Raw genomic sequence first — 20,068 nt, 5'->3', positions numbered from 1 at the left:
CTGGCCCTGTGCTCCTTTGAGCTTGCTGTAGGAAGGGGGCATGTCCATAGCACAAAAGAGGGTGCTGTGGGAACTGAGAGATGACTAGGAGGGAGGTAGCAAAGAGCCTAGGGGTGAAAAGTGGGTGTATTAGCCAGGTTCTCTGGAGAAACAGAACCAGTTGGAGACATATCCATATGAATTTGTGGGGCTGGCAAGTTGGAAGTTTGCAGGGCAGACTGGAAATTGTAGAAGGTCTTGATGTTATAGTCTTGAGTCTGAAGCAGAATTCCTCCTCCATCTCTTCCCTCTAGTCTTTTATCTTCAGGCTTTCAACTGATTGGATGAGGCCCACCCATTTTGTGGAGGACAGTCTGCTTTACTTGATATCTACTGATTTAAATGTGAATCATATCTAAAAAATACTTTTACAGCCACGTCTAGACTGACATCTGGTGCTATAGCTTAGCCATGAGGACACATAAAATTAACCGTTATGGATGGGAATCTGGACTAGATATAGTCAGATTCAAATAGCGGCATTGCCTCATATTATCTTTGGAACCCTGGACAATGTGAGCCTCAGTGATGTTAAGGGCTCCTTAGAGCCAATGGATATTTATTGATTTATGTAACTAGAATAATCAGAGGTAATGTGGACATCAGGCTTGGTTTGATTAAGCAGTTCAACCATGTGACTGCCCATAAACCTCTCTCTTCTCTGCCTTTTTAGTTATCACCTCCTTTCCCAGGTGGACCTCCTTATGACTACAAGACAGCTGCCAATTGCTCATTGCTTACTTCCAGAGAAAGGGTGTCTCTCTATAGTCATTCAACAAATGTCTCAGACCAATCTGGTGGCCATAGAAGGCTTGCACTGACTGGCTTAGCCTTAGTTGTAGGTTTTTCCTGGAGTCAGTGATTGGTGGAAGAGGGGGAGGTTTATGCTGGTTGATGAAGGTGTGTCAGAAAAACAATGTCCCCATTGCTCGGTGGCCTCACCCTAAGGCCGTGAGGAGATGCCTGGCATGTGGCTAGTGCTGAACAAGGAGGGCTGTTATTATATTTTCCCCTCCCTGGAGAAGCAGAGCAGGGCTTCTGTAAGTGGGCTTTGAGGGGACCCTGATGAGGAGGAAGGGTTTCCTCAGGAAAGGGTCCATGTCCTCTAGAGAAAGGGGACTTGCTGGCAGCAGGGCAGATCTCTCCGTCTTGCCTGAGTCCTGTTCTATCGCTTACTGGCTTGTGACCCTCACTTTCCTGTGTTTGTCTTGAATAATAGGTGATAAGTCCTCCCTAAAGGGGCGTGTCCCCGCAGGAGAGTCGAGTGAGATGCTAGTGGAAGTGAGTTTCCATCCCTTTGCTTACAGAATGCCTCTCAGCATAGGAGCCAGTTTTGCGTATTTCATCTCACTCTGTCCAGTTGGCATGACTACTGGTTTTAGAACCATTGTCGTTGGCTTAGAGTTCCTGAGCTCTTGAAGGGTGAGTCCTAGGCAAGAGGGGGTTCCGGGTTTCCAGCTGGTCCCCGTGCTGCTCCTGCATGCTTGATCTGGACTCTGTAGCCCCGAGGTGACCCCCGTGCACTGGGCAGAGGGCCTGGCCTTGGTATTGTCGGCTGTCACTGACTCAGCTGCCACATGGGGGTGTGAGCAGTAATAGGCTTGGCCATCATGGGCACCCGGAACTGGAGTCCTGGGTGCACGTCTTGACTCCACCGCCCCACTGGTGGCTTGGCGTGAGGCTGGCCGCTGAGTAGAGCTGTCTCCTGGCGCTGTTAGAGTTGGCCAGTCCTGACATCTACTTCCCTGTGTGAAGTATCGATCAAGTGACAGGCCTTCAACTTATCAATGCTATTCTTCCTCATCTTGAGGCAAATTTAAAAGAAAAGTCTCCTTCCTTGCACATAGGCTTCCACACACACACCTGCCTCCGGCTCTGTGGGTCAGGAAGTTTTACCAAATGATCCCCTTCAGTAGAAGTCCCGTCGCTGGGATGAAGGGTGTGGTTATTTGTCCTGTGCTCCATGGACCAAATAATTCTAGTTCCATTTCTCAGACTCTACTTAAAATAATTATAAATGTTGCTGATAAAGATATCCTTTGCAGAACCCCACTGAGGAAAAGTGAGCTGGCCTTTCCATTTCTAGAGTGCTCACTGGGCTCAAGACACTGGCTGGGGCCTGCGTGTGCGCCGTCCTGTCGGACGTGAGGGCATTCAGAGAATGTTCGCATTGCTGCTAAAATGGAGACGCATCCACGGATCACACTGTTGCAACCGGGCCTTGGTTCCCTGTCAGCCTTGAGCTGTCACCAGCGATGACGTCTGCGGGCCACTCACGGTTTGGCATTGGTGACTGTGCCAGTTATCTGTTGTGATGCAAACCACCCCAAACTTAGTGGTTTAAAGCAGTAGGATTTCTTTCCTGCGGTGCGGGGGTGGGGGGGGTGGGCGGGGCGCCGGCAGGCGTCGCCACTCATTTGCTGCGTCGTGTGGATTTCTCTGATTGCCCCAAAATAACTTTGGGAGCTAGTGTGTTAGGATCCTAAAAGGGCACACGCAGCACTGGCCTCTCTCTCAAGTCCTTTTTCCTCCATCCACTCCGTAGCTCTCTCCTCTCTTGTGGAGGACGCTGGGCAGACGGCCTGGCGTGGCGGAGCGGGCAGAGAGAGACTGAGTGGGGAGTGGCCTTCACAGCCCGTGTGATGTGGTACTGGGGGCGGGTCAGGGGTCATGCCCTTGACCTTGATGGAGGCCTCAGGGCCAGGAGAGCTGGAATGCTGTCCTCTCTTGCTGGGCCATGGTGGTCATGCTGGCAGGTCAGCTTCCTGTGCCACCTCCTGGCCAGGAGGACACTTGTGTATCTCCCCCGTCCTTGCTTCTGGGTCTGCGTTCTTGGTGTGTGGCCCTGGGGTCTGAGCAGCCAAGTTCCCCCTGTCCCCAGAAAGTCCTTGGAGCTCATCAGTGGAACGTTGTCATACTGCTTCTGCTGTCCCTGGGCGACGTCAGCCCCCATTTTAAAAATCTGAGCGTGCGTCCCCACTGTGTGCATATTTAAGGATGCGCTGGAGGGGGACTTGAAGAGTGGAGTAAGCAGTCCCTGTGAAAGGAAGTATGCGTTTACTTCTGCCTCCCAGTGCAGTCCCTCGGGCTCCCACCGGGAGGGGCTCTGGGAGGAGTCTGGCTGGTTCTCCTGCACCCTGGTCCTTGCACAGGCTCCCAGAGGTGGTGCAAAGCCCCCTCCTGCCCCCTGTTCTTGGACATAAGCTCCGACCCTGTAAAGAGGCTTGGTCTGGTGCCAGAGCTGGGTTTTCCCGCTGGGTGTGCACAGGGGATCGCCCCTTAGGGGATGTCCTGTAGGGGACGCCCGAGTGGGCACTGAGGGATGGAGGCCAGGACCGTGAGTGAGGCCGGCACCTCTGCACAGCCCACCTGCCTGTCCTTCCCTGTGCACAGGAAGCCTGCTGAGTGGGGTTGGGGTGATTCTGTCCCGGGTTTTCCAGTGAGGAAATTTGCCGGCAGTTGAAGGCAGAGGTGGGCGTCAACCCCGAGTCCCTAGAATGAAAACCTGGCTCCCTGTCCTGCCCCTGCATCCCGCGGGGCTGCAGGGGAGGGGCGCCTGGGAGGGCTCTCTGAAGTCCGGGCTGATGGGCACTTCTGGGGAAGGTGGGGCACCCAGAGTCTGGGAGCCAGCACCTGGGGTGAGGGTGTGGGACCCTTCTCGGAGCAGCAAGTCAGGCTGAAAGGAGGGCGCAGTGGGAGCTTTGCTTTTTGCCGTTGGCTAAGAAAAGAAAAGAAAAACAGCGTGAGCAGAGGAAGCCTTCCTGGCGGGGATTACCTGGAGGTGGCCAGCCTCTTTGATCCTGGGTGACTGGGCTTGCCGCAGCTTGCTCCCATCACGGCAGCAAATCCCCTTGCCCTTTTATGTCGGAAGCCCACACAGGGCTCTGAAGTTGAAGCTCTTCTTCAGTCTTGCCTGCAGGAAGCAATGCCCTGTCTGCAGGGGAGGACAGCTGAGGGTCTGGCCTGGCCCAGCCCCAGTTGCTGAGGTCTCATCGATGGGGTGGGAGTGTCCAGAGGCTCTGAATTGATGGACCTACAGACAGACAGACAGGGGAGATGTCCTGTGGGCCTGTTCACTGCCTTCCTCCTACCTGACCTCGTGACAAAACGGCATCCTTCCAGACTGTAGACTTTCTCTGGAAAATTCCATGATACATGCCTTTAAGAGTGGATATGATCCTTTCCTGCATACTTTATGGCATTTTGGGTGGAATAATTCTTTCTTGGAGGGTTTTCCCAGGAATTGGGTAGCATCCTTATGTCATCCCGCTAGAAGCTAGTGGCCACCCCAGTTGTGGCTGTGATGATAAGAGAGATGCGTTTTACGAATTTCCACATGCCCCAGACACCTGCGGTTATCAGTGGGCAGAGAAAGCAGTCAGCACCTGAAAAAATGAACACGGATGAAGAAATACCAGAGAGCATTCTATGAGTCGTCATGGTATCTTTTGTAAAAACTTCCAGTTATTTATATATGTATGTGTTTTATTGGGTTTCTATTTAAATTGTATTTCTTACTGTATGTTGCCATCAAAAAGATTTGAAAAACATGGAAACTGACAAGGACATTTTGGTCATTGTACATTGTGGCTATTCTTTTCCTGTATTTGAACGATCAAAAGACAGACGACTTTGGAAGAGGGTGGGCAGAGGATTGGGTTAAAACAGCACGTGTTTGGGTAAAAGATCCTTTTGTGTGCTGGGCACTGGCAGAAGTGATAGTCGTGGTCGAGGTAGTGGTGGCCCCTGCTTGTCGAGGGCCCTTCAGCTGTGGCGTGCACATCCTGCGCGCCTGTAGATGGTTATGAAGAAGACCACAGGGAGAAAAATCAACCCATCCTTTGAATAAGATGCTTAAGAGCTTTCCCAAACACATGAGGCCATGGTTGGTCAAGTATCATCCGATTGTGGACATTGTCAGGAGGGTCAGGGCCTCTGGATCAGGGATCCACCCGGCTCTGACTCCCCTTCCCACTCACTCTCCTGCTCTTGAGTAGCCTTCCTAGGGGGAGTCTGCATGGGGATGGGGGACACAGGGCAGGAGACAGCCCCTCTGAACTGCAGTCTGCCCCTGTCAAGGGTGGATCCTCCATGCTGAAACTCACAGGTGCCATTCATGCTGTGGGAACTGAGCCCCCACCAGACCACTCGTGGGAGGAGCCTCACCACCTGAGGCTGAAGGAGGTGGCATTCATGCCAGGCCTGCGAGGAGGTGTGTGAGGGTCTGCGGGGCGTCTGCACTGCACCCCACCTCGGAAGTCTCATCCTGTCCCCCTCTGGTTTTATCTGGGAAGCATGACTTAGAGGTGCTCCCATTGGCGAAGAAGCTCTTCTGCGGCAGGGCCCAATTGTTGGGTTGAAAAAAAGAGAAAAATAGCTAGCAAAGAAAACAATAGTCGCGCTCTCAGGGGTTGCACAGAGCATTGTGTGACGACCCCCAACGCTCCAGGGTGGGCTCTGAGCCTGGACACCAGCATCCATGACAGCACAGAGCTACTGGGGCAGCCAGGAGAGAGGCTGTGTGGGATCTCAGCCCTTGGTGTCCAGGACAGGGAGCTACGAACAGCCTGCGGACCTCCTCAGGGTGTTAAATATTATTATTTAATATTAATATATATTATACAATATATAATAATTTATTAATATTAATTTGTTAAATAAAGAGGATTCTTAAAAACATCGTATTTGATTTAGAAGCTTCTCCAAAATCTCCTGCAGTTTGTGGCATTTTGAGCAGAACCTCACACTGCCCAACACTTAGTGGAGTTTATTTTACAAAAGAGGGTTCAGGAGGCTCTGAACATACACTCGCACACAGAATCCTGCCTGCTTGCCTCCCTGTTTGCATGTGTGCACACACACCTACATGCATGTGTCTGGGTACACAGGTGTATGCAATACACAGTGTTTGTATGTGTGTATACATGTCGATATGTGCGCTCACGTGTACCATGCATATACACATGTATGTATGTGTGGGTGTATATACACCTGCATGTGTACGCGTGTTTTTGTGTATGTATGTATACATGTGTGCGTATGTGCGTGTCACTGTTGATTTCTGAAATGGAGGCAGAGAAAGCCTTTTGTTGTTGTTGCTGTTTTTTGCTTCCCCAGGCAAATTGTTTCTCCCACTCACTCATGAGCTAAAAGCCCAGACTGCTTCCTGGCCCGGCAAGATTAACGTGAGCGCATCTTTAAGCAGTCCTTTTATTTGTCAAATCCCTGTTATTTTGTTAGAATCTATCTTGCAGCCAAAATAGCCTCAGGGAAAAATAATGAAAAAAGGAATGAATTAGGTGTGTCAGCAAAATGTGGTGGGGATGGGAGCGTATGCAAATAAATAAGCATGCTGCTCCTTTTCTGTGTGTATCGAAATGTTGAAATGTTCCCTTTTAAATTATAAAGACACCACTCCAGCCCCTTAGAGTGGGCTTGCAGAGGGCGAAAGGAACGCTCCAGGCCCACCAGAAATGCCACCGTCAGTCGTTCTGACACATTGTTGAATCTCTTTGCATAACAGGGACATACCATTTTGTGTTTTTTCTCTTAACGTACCTTGGCAGAAATCATTCTCTGTTGTTGCTTTGTCTCTGCAATGTGAGGATTAATGGTTATTTAATATTTCCATTTATGGATTTGCCCACTCATTCTTTCATGTCTGTGGGATGCGTCCTGTGCTGTGGACACTGCGTCCCTTTGCCTGTTTATGTAACCTCCCCTGGTTGGCTGACTATGTTTCCCTTACGCTGTTAATGAAGACGGTGTGGTCACCCCTGCGTGCCTGGCGCCTGTCTTTGGTCACCTCCTTAGCTGAGCTTCACGGGGTGGGGGGAGCAGGGCCAGGAGCATCAACTTTTCTGTAGTTCTGGATATGTGTGGTCAGATCACCTTCCAAAGAGCTTCCCGCATTAACGAACTGTCTCTCACAGGGTGTCTCCCCGTAGTTTTGGACACTGATACAGCCAAAGGTCCCCTGCTGCCCCTGCAGCTCTGCAGGAGCCCCCTCCCTCCCTTTCTCCCCTCCCAAGTTGGCCTCACCCAGCCCCACCCACACTGGGCTTCATGCTTTCATCGCCCCTGTGGTCTCCTGGGCACTGAAGTTAACACCCCAGTAAGACAGAACCATCCCGTCCATCGCCGAGCCCCACTGACCTCCACCTCAGATCGTGTTCAGGGTGTGGTCACCTCGCCCCCGCCCCTGCCACCACCTGGTGCCAGCCTCCAGGCACCAGCCACTGTCGTCCCTTGCCGGGCTGCACTGTGTTTGCAAGATGTTAACTGGGCTTTCTGTCCCGCTACTGCCGCCTCTCCCACCCCTCAGTCTCTGTCACAGGGCAGCCAGAGGCAGCGTTTTAAAACGTTTCAAACCACATCATGGCACTCCTTTGCTGAAAGCTTTCTGGCCATTTCCATTTCTCTCCGAGTCAGAAGCCAAGTCCTTACCTTGGCCACAAGGCTGGTCCCCGCCCTGCCGCAGAACCCCGACTGTCCCCCTGGAGCATGGCCTGCAGTGGCTCATCCCTACCCACGGCCTCAGTGTTCTCTATGCTTCGGCTCCAATGTCCCCCTCTTGGTCCTGTATATACAAATAGCAGGGGCTCGCCTGGTGGCATAGTGTTAAGTTGGCACGCTCTGCTTTGGTGGCCTGGGGTTTGCTGGTTCGGATCCAAGGTGAGGACCTACACACTGCTCCTCAAGGCCTGCTGTGGCGGCGTCCCACATAGAGGAACTAGAAGGACTTACGACTATGACATAAAACTATGTAGTGGGGCTTTGGGGAGGAAAAACAAAAGAGGATGATTGGCAACAAATATTAGCTCAGGGCCAGTCTTCCTTACCAAAAAGCATACCTTAAAAAAAAATGATCAAATTGCTCTTGATAAAGGATCGCTCCGCCCCATGTCCCTGGCATGATTTTCTGTCCTTTTCACTTGCTTTGTTTCCCTCTGGAGCGGTTGGCACATCGCATGTGCTGTCTTTGTTTCCTGGCTGGCTCGCCCACTGGAAGGTAGGCTCTGTGCAGACAGGCTCCTTGTCCTGTTCATGCTGAGTGCTGTGGTCCAGGGGCAGCACACGGACACGCGGCCAGCATCCTGCCAGGAATGTGCACTCCGAGAGGGTGCTGAGCCCAGCCGAGCATGGGAGAGGGGTGGCAGGGAGGCTGCTGGCCCATCGAGACAGGCCAGCACGGCAGAGAGGTGCTCCCTTCGGGACCAGGCGTGTGAGGGGCTGTTCCTGGTGCCTGGAGCTGGGCTGGTTCCTGGTGTTCACGTGGTGGCCCAGGAAGCCGAGCCCTGGCCTGCCCCTTTGCGGAGTGAGTTGACGATCCCAGGCTGGGAATAGATCTGGGAGATGATCTCAGTCACCCCAGAACCAAGCTCTTCCCCTTTTGGGGTGCCATGATGCCTCGGGAGTGGGGAAGGACTGAGTGGGAATGATCAAAACTTAGATCTGTTTTGTCCTGTAACTTTGCTAATTTATTCTGGGTCTTTCCATGTCCATGAACATGATCTGAGCACTGTTTTGTGGTGCAGAGTCCTATAAATCCCTCTGTGTGTGAGTGCGGTTCAGGCACCGGAGACAAGTTGCTGGATGTTAAAACGGCGTCCGTTTCTCCCGCTGTGCACACTCCTGCAATGAACATCGTTCCATCTAAATCTTTATCTACATGTGTGCTTCCTGCCCCAGAAATGCACTTCTTGACGTGGAGTTGGACATGAAGAACCGTGGATTTTGTTTGCATGCCTTGCCCGCTGAGAGGCTGCTTGTGTATGCCTGTGCCTCTCACTCACGGCCCCGGCTGTCCTGTTTTGGGACCGGGGTCCCTGTGGCCTGGCTGCCGCCCACTTGCTCTGCGTGTTTAACTTTGCAAAGGGCAGTGCAGAGCACCCAGCCCTGCCCAGGCACCAGGCCTTCCTGGGGGCACTGCTGGCCGGGAGCCCGGGGCGGCGTCCCCGTTCCCACTTTCTGCGTTTGTTCACCTGTTCATTCAGCAAACAGGTGCTGGCCTTCCACAGAAGGGGTGGGCGGGGTGAGGCTGCGAGCTCAGGGGCACCTGAGAGTACTTCATGGGCTCCGAGCTGCACGGGCCCATGGTCCTCACCCACGTCAACCTTCAGAGGGCTCCACAGAGGAGACCTGTGTTGGCATTTTGAGGGTGAAGTGCTTCCGAGTGGAAGGCAGGAGGAGAGAGGGGAGAGTAAGGCTCAGGGTGGGTGCCCTCCCAGAAGGAGCGAGACACAGCGACTGGGCCGTGGTGGGGGAGGGGTGGTTCGTACTGAGGTGGGCAGTGAGGCGTCAGGAGCGTCATTCAGTCTTCACTCAGCCCACCCTTAGTGCTGCTCCAGGCGTGGGGAAAACCGTGTGAGCCAGAGGGACAGGTTCTCTGCCCTCTTGGAGGGGACTTTCCAGGGCAGGGGCCTGGCAGTCAACCCCTACACAGTGACCCCAGGGTATGCTGTTAGGTAGCAGTAAGGACCCAGAAGGAAAACAAGGCACCCTAGGGAGGAGCGAGTATGGGCAGAGGTGGGTAGGCTGGTTTTGATAAGGCCTCTGAGGGGGCAATGCTTCAGCAGAACTTTGAAAGAAGAGAGGAGTAAGCCACATGAGTGAGTTACAGGTGGAAGGAACAGCACGTGCAAGTGTCCTGAGGCAGCAGCTAGTGCAGCAGGTTAGAGAAGAGCAGGGAGGTGAACAGGTCCAAGGGGAGCAGCAGCAGACTCTGGTGTTCTGTGGGCCCAGCATCAGAAGTTTAGGCTTTTTTTTTTTTCTTTTTGAGGAAGATTAGCCCTGAGCTAACATCCATGCCCATCTTCTTCTACTTTATATGTAGGACGCCTGCCACAGCATGGCTTGACAAGCAGTGCATAGGTCCACGCCCAGGATCTGAACTGGTGACCCCTGGGCTGCCGAAGTGGAATGCATGAACACTGCGCCACTGGGCCGGCCCCTAGGCTTTCTTTCTTTTTAAATTAAGGGCCTAATTATAAAAGCTGGGGAGAGCCCTGTGCTTGAGCGTTGTCATGTCTGATTCCTGTTTAAGATGGTGCCTTAAACAGCTGGATGCAGGGGAGGGTCAGCTTGCTGGTGCATGCGTGGACCAGGCTGGTGGGAACGGAGACGGGCGCTGGGTCTCTTGGGGGATTTGTTTTGCAGGGCTTGCTGATGTGTTGCCTGTGTGCCTCTTGTGGAGAGACGGGGAGCATGTTTGGGAAGAAAATCTGGAGTTCTGACTTGGAAGGCTGAGGTTGGTGGTGCCTCGGGGCAGCCTGGTGGAGGTGTGGAGTAGGCGACAGGGATCCCAGGACTTAGCAGGTCAGGAGGGGACAGGGGAGGCCGTCAGCTGATGGATGGGGTGGGCTGGAGGCGACAGCTGGAGGACTGTGCACAGAGGAGAGTCCAGGACACCCACAGGTGCTCAGGGGCCAAGGACCCTCCAAAGGAGGGCCAGCGAGATAAGACATACTCAGGACATGGGGTCATGGAAGCCAGGGGAGGACAGTGTGGCAGGTGGGGGACAGTCAGGGGCAGCTGGGAGCTGGACTGGACGAGGAGCAGAGTCAGCTCTTGCGTCTGACGAGTTGCTGCTCTTTGGGGACTGGTGGCCAATTTCAGCTGACGGGATGAACAGTTCTTCGGTCTTGGAGTGAACGGGCGGTGGGTAGTGGCCATAACTACTGCCCACCCTTGAGGAAGTTTCCTAGAAGGGGAGCAGGAAGTGGGCCGGTGATGGGAGGGGTGGTGGCAGGCCAGAAGGGCTGTCTTTAAAGATGGGGTGTCTTGCGGCCTGTTGTGTCTGCTGGGGGTTAGCGTAGGGAGGAAAAGGCTGGTGAAGCTCCATAGTGGGAGACCCAGAGCCAGGGTCACTGTGGGGGCCTCAGGCCGGGGGCGGCCTGCTGTCCCTCTAGGGTTACACCTGGACACTGGCACCTGTGAGCTGGGCGGCCTGCAGCGGGTCGTGGTGATCTTCTGCATTTGGTTTGTTGGGCACGTCGAGCTCCTGTGTGTCGGTGTGCACGGAGCAGCTATCCACCCACGGGTGCCGACTCTGGAGGGTGGTGGGTGGCAGCACCCACTTAGGGAAGTTTCCTGGAGGCCACACTGAGAGCTCCTTGTGGGCGGTGACCTTGGCTGGTGTCCCTGACCTTCACCTTCCCAACTTCCTGCACAGCTGGGGCACAGTGTGGACCTGGCCAGCTGATTGAACAACAGGTGTTCCCTGTCACCCTGTGCTTGTAGCAGAGGAGACCAGAGAGCTGTGAGAAGAAGCTCCTGCACCCATATTTACGGGTGTCTCCCCCCACCCCATGATTTCAGCAGAAGCGTGCTGCGCATCTAAGATCCGAATCCCCAGTCCTCTATCGAGCGCTGATGGCCTCTGAAGGTCCCGGCCCCAAATAGGCCCCTTATTGCCTCCACCAAACCACTTCTTTCTCCCTCAATCCCAGCCCGGTCATGGTCCTCCCGAACCCTTGGAGCCGGCCTCTATCTTTCCGGCTGCCATAGCCACCAGGGTCTTGGTGGAAGCGCTCATGCCCTCTTTGCTGGCCTGTTTCACAGGAGGTCTGCAGCCTCCTGTCTGTCACCCTCAGCCTGCAGCACCCCTTTACCTGTAAGCCTCTGACCCCCCATTTTCACCAGGGTCAAGTCTAACGCTGAGCCCGGCCCCCAGTGCCTTCCCTCTTTCTTCTCTGGGGCTGCCTTCCTGTTCAGGGTCGGTCTTCTCTCTGTCCCTCCCACGCAGAGACTGTGGCAGTGAATGAATGGGGCCTGTGAGTCACTGTCAATCAGCTAATCAGAAATCAAAGGGCAGCAGATATGCAGCCACAAGTTCCAAGGCCCAGCCCAGGTGTGACCACAGGGTGTGGCCTCCAGTGACTTTTGCCTTAAAACCTGGCGTCTGTCTTTATTGATTTATAGTCATTCACTCTGTCGGGTATGTGTGTCCAGCACAGCCTGTGTCCCATGTGGACGCACAGTGAGAGGAAGCCCGCAGTCCCGGCCCACGCATGGTTTACAGTCCGAGTTGAGGCGCGGGATACAGGGACACATGGAACAAGCAGCGATGGGGTAGTGCCCGACAGTGTTGCTTCTCTGTCTCGCCTGCAGGACAGTGACGCTGCTGTTTCAGACACGGTATGAGAAGCCCCAGTGCTGAGGTGGGACCAGAAATGGAATAACTTTAAAAGAAATCCTAGAGGAGGATTAAAAGGATTGTCCATACTGTGCCTCAAATATACTTCTTAAACTTATAAGCTTTAACTTTTCTCTTAAAGCACAAGCCCAGAATGTATATGGCCTCTTTACTTTATAATGCTTTTAAAAATCTTTCTTCATGTAGGTGTTTCAGACAATCCCAGGGGAATGTCAATAAAGCAATTCAGTGACTTCTTCACGGTCTTTCCTCCTAGACTTCATATTTTTGCCTCCAGATTTTCTGCTCTCCCAACTGAACTGATTAAAAACCCTTCCCTCACCTTTATTATTTTTTTATTGAGGTTTAATTGACTTGTAACGTTAGTTTCAAGTGTACGACATAATGATTCGATATTTGTATATATTGTGAAATGATCATCACAATAGGTCTAGTTAATATCCGTCGCCATCCATCATCATCCATCCATTCCAACTGGAATTGTTTCCAGTTAGTCTGCTAGACTTACTTGTGAGATCTTATTCTTGTTTTCAAGGTATAACAGGTCTATGCTTGGTGGCATTAAATTAAATGATTTCATTAAAATGGTTTGGTGGCACTTTTGTAAATGGATTGCTTCTAGATCATTAAAAACCAAGCCTGAAATTCATTGAACTGTGACTACTCAGATTTTAGATTAATTGTGTTCTAGGTCTGCAAGTTGTGACAAAGCACTTGAACAAAAGTTATGGCATTTAAGAATTTCTTTATACATCTTAAATGTAAAAATGAAAAAGGGTTGGTTGGTTTTAAAATCTGGTAACTCCATGATGAAAAGAAATGTATGTGTTATGACTCTAGTGAGGTATTCATTTGATAATAAAAAACTTTAACTTTTAAAAATTAGAAATTATAAAAGCTTTAGTAACATTAAGTTTTTAAAATTATAAACCTTTCGGAAAGTTTGGGAATGACATAGACTTGGTCCGCAGACCCACCACCCGGCCCATCCTGGGTCGTCTGGGGAGGGGCTGATATGAGGCTGACGCTCCCCAGGCGAGGGGCCAGCAGGAGTGAGGTGGAGCAGCTGTCCTGAGTGACGTGAGTCTCAGGGGCTCGGTCCAGCTCCGGAAGGCAATGCCTCGCACGCACAGCCATGGGTGAGGCCAGAGGACCCGACGGGAACACCAGCAGCCAGGAATGCTGGGCAGCCGCCTGGCTCTGCCTCTCTGATGGTGGCTGAGATAAGAGCTGAGGATCTGAGCCTCAGGGCCTTGGCCATGCAACTGGAACCAAAGCGCCTGCTTGTGGGTTTATTCTGAGGGCTTCGAGGTTGTGGGTGTGCACCTGTGTGGTGTGTGCTGGGCACTCAGCTGTGCTTAGGCTAAGTCAACGAGTGGGCAGAGAATGGCACAAACCAGTGTGGCATCCTCTTTGCCATTCTGCTTTCTCTGCCCTCTGCTGCTCTGCGCCTGGTGGACATGGCAGTATTACGGGCAGTCAGCAGTCACAGCCCACACTCTCCGTCTGCAGTGGCCTGGGGTCCTGGAGTGTGATGCCCGGCCACCCCTGCCCAGGTTCCCTGCATCCTCATCTCCCTTCCCTCTCCCCACCATGCTGCCAGGTGGGTGGTCCGTGCGTCCTGGGGAGACCGAGGCTTACGGTCCTGGTCATGTGCGTGGCCTGGGGCTCTCCCTGTCATGTGGGATGCTCTGTTTCTCCTCTCTGGGTGTGGGTGGAGATTTTGCTGTTTCTTTTTTCTGAGTTTCAGCTAGCAGTGTTATTTACTGGAAACCTACTTTTCATGTGCTGGAAACTTCCTGGCCCAGATTTGGGTGAAGTAGGGTTACTTCAGGGCAAGAGCATTGCACTCAGGGGTGCACAGGAGTCCTGCACTGTGGGAAGGACAGCTGCCTCCTGCTGAAATTCAAATCAGAGGATTCAATTATTAGACCCTTTGAGAGCAGACTTTGATGGGGCCAGGTGCGTTCACAGCCACGTCGTGGTCTCACTGAGTTTGCAGGTGACCCGTACAAGGGTGGGCGGCATCACCCAGAGGCCCAGCCCTCTGCCTGGCTTCCCTAGAGCAGGATGGGACCCTGTTCTGCCTGCCTCACACCCGCCTGGTTAAAGTTAAACAGAAACTTTTTCTTTTTAAAAAACTTCAGGAATAAGTAGATAAAAATTGTTTAAATTGATGAAAACAGCCCAATTTCCTCAGAAACTGTAATGCTATCTTTCTATTGTCTATGAAAGGACCCCCCACCGTAGTCCCCCAAACTCTTCCGGCTGTGTAGGGTCCGCTCTTAGCAGGGGAGGAAGGAGTATTTGTGGGCATCGTACCAAAGCCCCTCCGTGCATATGGTGAGGAGTGACCCTCGCGAGACCTGCTGTTGGTTGTTGTTGGTTATTGTTGGTTGTTGTTGGTTGGTTTTTGGTTATTGTTGGTTGTTGTTGGTTATTGTTGGTTGTTGTTGGTTATTGTTGGTTGGTTTTTGGTTATTGTTGGTTGTTGTTGGTTATTGTTGGTTGGTGGTTGATTGTTGTTGGTCATTATGGGTTGTTTGTTGGTTGGTTTTTGGTTATTCTGGTTGGCTGTTGGTTGGTTGTTGGTGGTTGTTGGTTAGTTGTTGAGGTCGGTAGTGATTTTATCACCCCCATTAGCAGATGAAGAAATGGTGGCCCAGACTGATGAGTGATTAGCCTGCAGACACAGCAAATAGCAGAGCGGGTCCAGGGTGCCCCTTGGTGCTGTCTCCTCTGGAGGCTGCCTGGGCCCCTTGATTCAGCTTCCTGGGGGATCTGCAGCCCATGGGGGAGAGCAGGCATGTCCTCTGTCCTCGCGTCTCATCGCCCAGGGCTCCTGAACCCAGTCCTTGGGGAGATTTTGAAGAAATACTGGTATCTAGGGTCTCCTGAGGACTGTGGGCTGAGAACTGTTTGTTTCTAGGTGGGAACACAGTGCTGCGCTGGGTGCTTATGGGTAAAGTCCTTACCCAGAGTTCCAGATTTGGTCCAGCACTACAGTGTTTGGTCAAAGCTGGGGAATATTGGCGCATGTTCGGTCCAGAGAACTGGGAAGAATGAAAGGACGGAGGCTAATCTGAGTTTACGAGACAAGGCTTCCTGACTCAGAGGTGCTCTCTCAGTTTCTCCATCATCCTTCACCCTCGCCACGGGAGCCAGTGCCTGGGCAGACCAGGGGAGGCTGCGTTGGGGCCTTGTGAAACTGCGCTCTAGCACAAGGACAGGCAGGCGTGGTCCCTCTGTCCCCACAACCCACCTGGGAAACAGCATGGTTTCGGGGCCACCTGTGGGAGGCTGGCTCTGCTGTGGCAGGGCAGCATCTTGAGCAGGTTAAACTTCCCTGAGCCTCAGCTTGTCTCCAACAAATGTGGCTAATGTCTCCTGGGAACTGGGGTCTCTAGAGGGAGTGGAGGACACCCGCCCACTGCCAGCATTTCCAGGCCCATCCTCAGACTGGACAATAATCTAGATCTTCCTCTGTGTTAAATAAAACTCACTTTGAAATATGTCAATTTGATATCCTGGGGGAAGAGTGTAAAAGGCCAGATGAGTCCCAACAATATGTCTGTTTTCTTCAGCACCCAGAAAGGGAACATTGCTCCTTCCGTTTTTGGGGCTCCAGTGCCAAGAGCAGCGGGATGCGTCCTACAATTGTGGGTCTTGCGCTTTTGCTTATAAGTTAATTCTGCAGGTTTCTCTCTGCTTGGAGTCAAGTGATGGTGCAGAGACGCTTGGTGGGGAGTGGAGGGTCTGCCCTGGACATCGTCTCCTCTCAGTGCTAAACAAAAGGCCACAGACTGGTTTCCCATTGGCTTGTGTTCTGAGGTTAACCAGGATGGGCTGGGGCAGCTGCTTGCTTGTCCACCCTGTCCAGTCCCAGGACACTGTCAGGAGCAGGCGGAGGTCTGACAGCACACGAGCACTGGGGGCTGGGGCTCTGGGGTGCTCGGGCTCCGGGGTGCTCAGCTCTGTGACCTCAGGCGGGTCTCTGAGTGTGAGACTCAAGTGTGAGAGACAAGAAACGCTCAAGGAGGAGGAGCGCCCTCTACAGGCTTCCAGAGCCCTTCCCTGGGCCGCGGCGGCATGCGTGCGCGTGCGTAGACACTTGGTTTCCATTTACTAGTCTGGTATTTCTTGTTTCAGTCCCCACTCTTCCTGCAGCTAGTGTTCCTCGGGGGGAGGGTGACACTGAGTGCCTGGGTGGGTGTCTGTTCTTACCCTGACAAAGGGTGTGTTCCGTGCCTGCCAGGGTGGAGGGAGGAGCATGGTGTGTAAGAGGCAACGAATGGGGTTTGCTTTTTTCCTTTTTGGAGATTGGAGGCCTTGGTGTCCCCTCGGGCAGGAGACTGTGGTTTGCAGGGGTCCCCTCCCCAGGGGGCGGCCCTTCCTCTCTGCCCTCCTGCCTCCCCACCCAGCGCAGGTGAAGGAGCTAAGATGTCCTTCCTGCCCCAACCCACCCACCCCCCCCACCGAAGGCCCTTCCTCCTCCCTCTGGGGATGCGAGGAGATGAGGAGGAAAGTGGCTAGGGCAGGCACGTGACTGTGACTGCCTGGGGGGCAGCCTGTTTCTCATACCCATTTTTTCTGCTCTGCCCTGCAAGTTCATTAAGGAAACAGCTGCCGTTTTAGAGCAGGGAAGGGGAAAAAAAAGCACTTATTGGAGGTTGATTTTGTAGAGAAAGCACTTTTTCTGTACTTTTCCAGTGAAGGCAAGGGGAAGGAAATGCATGAAAGGGGAGAGTGGAGGGGGAAACGAGGACAAATGACCGTTTTCTTAGCATCGGCATAAAACATTATCATGCTAAGGATGTCAGAATTTGCCACCTTGTTCCTGAAAAAAAGCCACGAGATGTTCCTGTAAGAGAACCACGCTTGACACACACACAGTGTGAGGCCTCAGTGTGCCCACCCCACTGGGGAGGGGGCTGCCACTGTGGCCTCAGGCAAGACTCGTTGTGGGGAGGGGGCTGTGAGCTCAGAAAGAGTGTCACCTTGAACTCTGTAGCCAATTAAGACATTTGGTTAAGTTGGCAGGACTAAATGACTTCCCTTGAGGCCAGGGGACTCGTGGGTTCCTCACAGGCTTCTTAAGCACCTCTTGTGACTTTCGTGAGAAATACAGGGATGTGAAGGACAAAGCCTGGAGTCGGAACACTAAACACAAAGCACCTTTAATTCTTAAAATGAACCTGCGGGGTGGGCTCCTTGTCCCCAGGCATGACCCCAGCTTAGACGATGTGCCTAGACACTCCCCTGAGGGGACTGCACGCCAGTTCCCTGGGTCTCCAATCTTCTGGGGTCCCCACTCATCCAAGACCCCCTGGGGCCTTGGTTTCCCCTTGTGTCCAGTGCCCTGTCTCCCCCTCCTGGCTTTGTCTGACGACAGGTGGGAAGATGCTTGTGGACAGACTCTACTGCTGTCAGCGAGATGGACACAGGGGCTTCTTCAGTGTTGAGACGAAGTACTGGTTGATGGGAGCACCAGCTGGCTGAGCAGGGAAAGGAGGAGGAGGGCCTGGAGGGTGAGGATTTGCCCAAGGTCTGTGCTTGAGCAAGGCCCATGTGTGAGACCAGCCCCTGGAGATGGTTCCTGGGTCTCCAGCGCCCAGCATGGCCGGCGTCCCCGCCTCTGGACAAGGAGAGAAGGCCAGGCTCAGAGATTGCTGCAGATGAGAGCTGACAACAGCTCGCTGGTGTCGGAAACTTCTTAACTGAAGGGTCTTTTTCATTATCAGAGGCAAAGTGCTTTTCAAAGCACCTTTCAAAGTGCTTTAGGTGGCTCCTGGAAACTCCGTTACTCAGGATCACAGGGCCATGGACGAGTGTTACTGGCTTGTGGCGGATCTTATGCGTGATGGGGTGGAGGGGTGAAGACAGGAGGCATTTGCCGGAAGAGTTTGCTGACTCCACTGCAGACGCCAGGGCTGGCAGCGAGGATGCAGCTAGCAAGCGGAGGGGCCCTCTGAGCGCAGCTCCCAGGCACCAGAGATTCTGGAACCTGTGTCCCTCATTCAGGTCTGATGATACCTGGTCAAGATGAGGTTCAGGTCTGCCCCTCTGCAGGAGCACCCAGCAGGAGAGCCGTATTCTTATGGTGGACGCATTCCATCAAAGGCCAGGGTCACTCTGACCCTTGATTAAGGTGGCATGGCCAGCTATTGTACACTCAGTCTTTTCTCTTTTATAATAAATAAGGGACTGTACTTTGAGACTATGAAGATCTTCAAGGAGCGACAGGGACACAATGGTAGATTACAGCTCTCCTCTGCAAGTTCCCATGACAAGTGGGGGCTCAACCCTTTTCCATGTCTTACATCTCCACCCCGAGTTACCTCTCTGAGCCCATCTCCTGCTCCTCCCCTCCCTGACCCTCCAGGTGGGGAGGCGCCAGGAGACCACATGGGCATCTCCTCATCAGACCCTCAGTGTGTTCACTTACTTAATTCTAGCAGTAGGACTCGTGGACTCCTACTTTATTCAATGAGTTACAATCCAATATTATCACTATTTATTTTGATGTTCAAGTCGTCTCTTCAGGTGGGCTCTAGTGTCTGTGATGCAGCCGTCATTCTGTGAGCATTTTGTACTATCGCTGACTCACATCTGAGATCATCCATGTCTCAGGGGAGCCCTGGTTTCTTTTACTGGGACAGGGTGTTTCAAAGCCAAGACCTGGGTGCTGGCTGTGACACTGGTGTTGGGGGCTTCTGTGTCAGGTGCTCCCTGTGGACAGAGCTGGGCGTGTATACTGTATGCCTGTGTATGTTATGTGTGTGTGCACACGTGTGTATATGCATACGTGTGTGTGTGTGTGCATGCAGATTTACATCTATTTTCATTTCTGTCTGTATCTGTCTCTCTACGCTGGAACCAAGAGTTATATCAGCATCTCCGATCCCAGTTCCACAGTACGGCGCTTACTGTCATTTTCTCCCTTTCCATGTTAGTAACCCCTTCTCCCGCTGTGAGAGGTGGGGCTCCGTTTTTATTACTGTAGATTCCTCCCTGATCAGTCCTCCTGGAGTAACCGACCTCCATCTCCTTTCCTCTCCCCACAGACCCGCCTCATGTTGAGCAGCTTTTCCAGGCTCTCAGTCAGTGCTCTGTCTTGACTCCTGCCCGCAGTGCAGACTGTCGCCCCTGGGCTGCTAGGGGGTCCCCAGGACACAACATGTTCACGTGGCTCCTTTCTTCTTACCGCTAAAGGTTGCCCTCGACCTTGGGGTGAAGCCTTGGCTTGCTGGGAAGGCCCTCTTCTTCGTCACTACCCCAGGACTGTGCTCACCACCCCACACTTGCTCTTAGCACACGGCCTCCGCCTGTCTGCCATCCACGTCCCTAACACATGTTGGGCTTCAGTTCACCAAAACACCGTGCATTATGCACCTTGATTTGGTCCCCGGCTCTTTTCCTGTCTCGGAAATGTCTGCCTCCCCTCCTAGTCTCAGCCGACCTGTCACCTTCTTTCCTTGATGCTCCCACCAGCGGACTCAGTGCCCTCTCGTGACACTGTGTGTGGCTATTTGCACATGAGGGGTAAAGCTGAGTCATTCCTCACTGTACCTTCTCCAATGCTAGACACAGACTGCTCATCATTTCCAGATGGATGGAAGGGTGTGGGAGCAAGTGGACGTGTGGGGAGCAGCCTCCAGTGTCAGATGAGAGCCCTGGGGCAGTGAGCGGACCCGGGCCCTCCCTAGCAACTGGACCCCGTGTTAGAGTCGGTCTCACCGTGGGGCTCATGTCCCCAGTTCAGTCTGGGTTTCCAGCTCCAGGTTCGTGATGCAGCCCGGAGGCCTGGTGCTGGAGCCTGCCCTCACAGTCTGGCTCCCCACGTCCCTGAAGTCTGTCCTCATCAGGAAGAAC

General features: G+C 53.0%; 1 protein-coding gene across 9 annotated transcripts in view; it reads left to right on the top strand.

Moving 5' to 3' along the window:
- Positions 1 to 20,068, top strand: part of TNS3 (tensin 3) — a 260,512-nt gene that overhangs the window by 16,160 nt on the left and 224,284 nt on the right. The gene's annotated exons all lie outside the window — the stretch shown is intronic.

The sequence above is a fragment of the Equus przewalskii genome, chromosome 4 (genome assembly GCF_037783145.1).
Source record: "Equus przewalskii isolate Varuska chromosome 4, EquPr2, whole genome shotgun sequence".
NCBI lineage: Eukaryota > Metazoa > Chordata > Mammalia > Perissodactyla > Equidae > Equus > Equus przewalskii.
The sequence above is the reverse complement of the archived record's forward strand: the minus strand, read 5'-3'. Positions and strand labels throughout refer to the sequence as shown.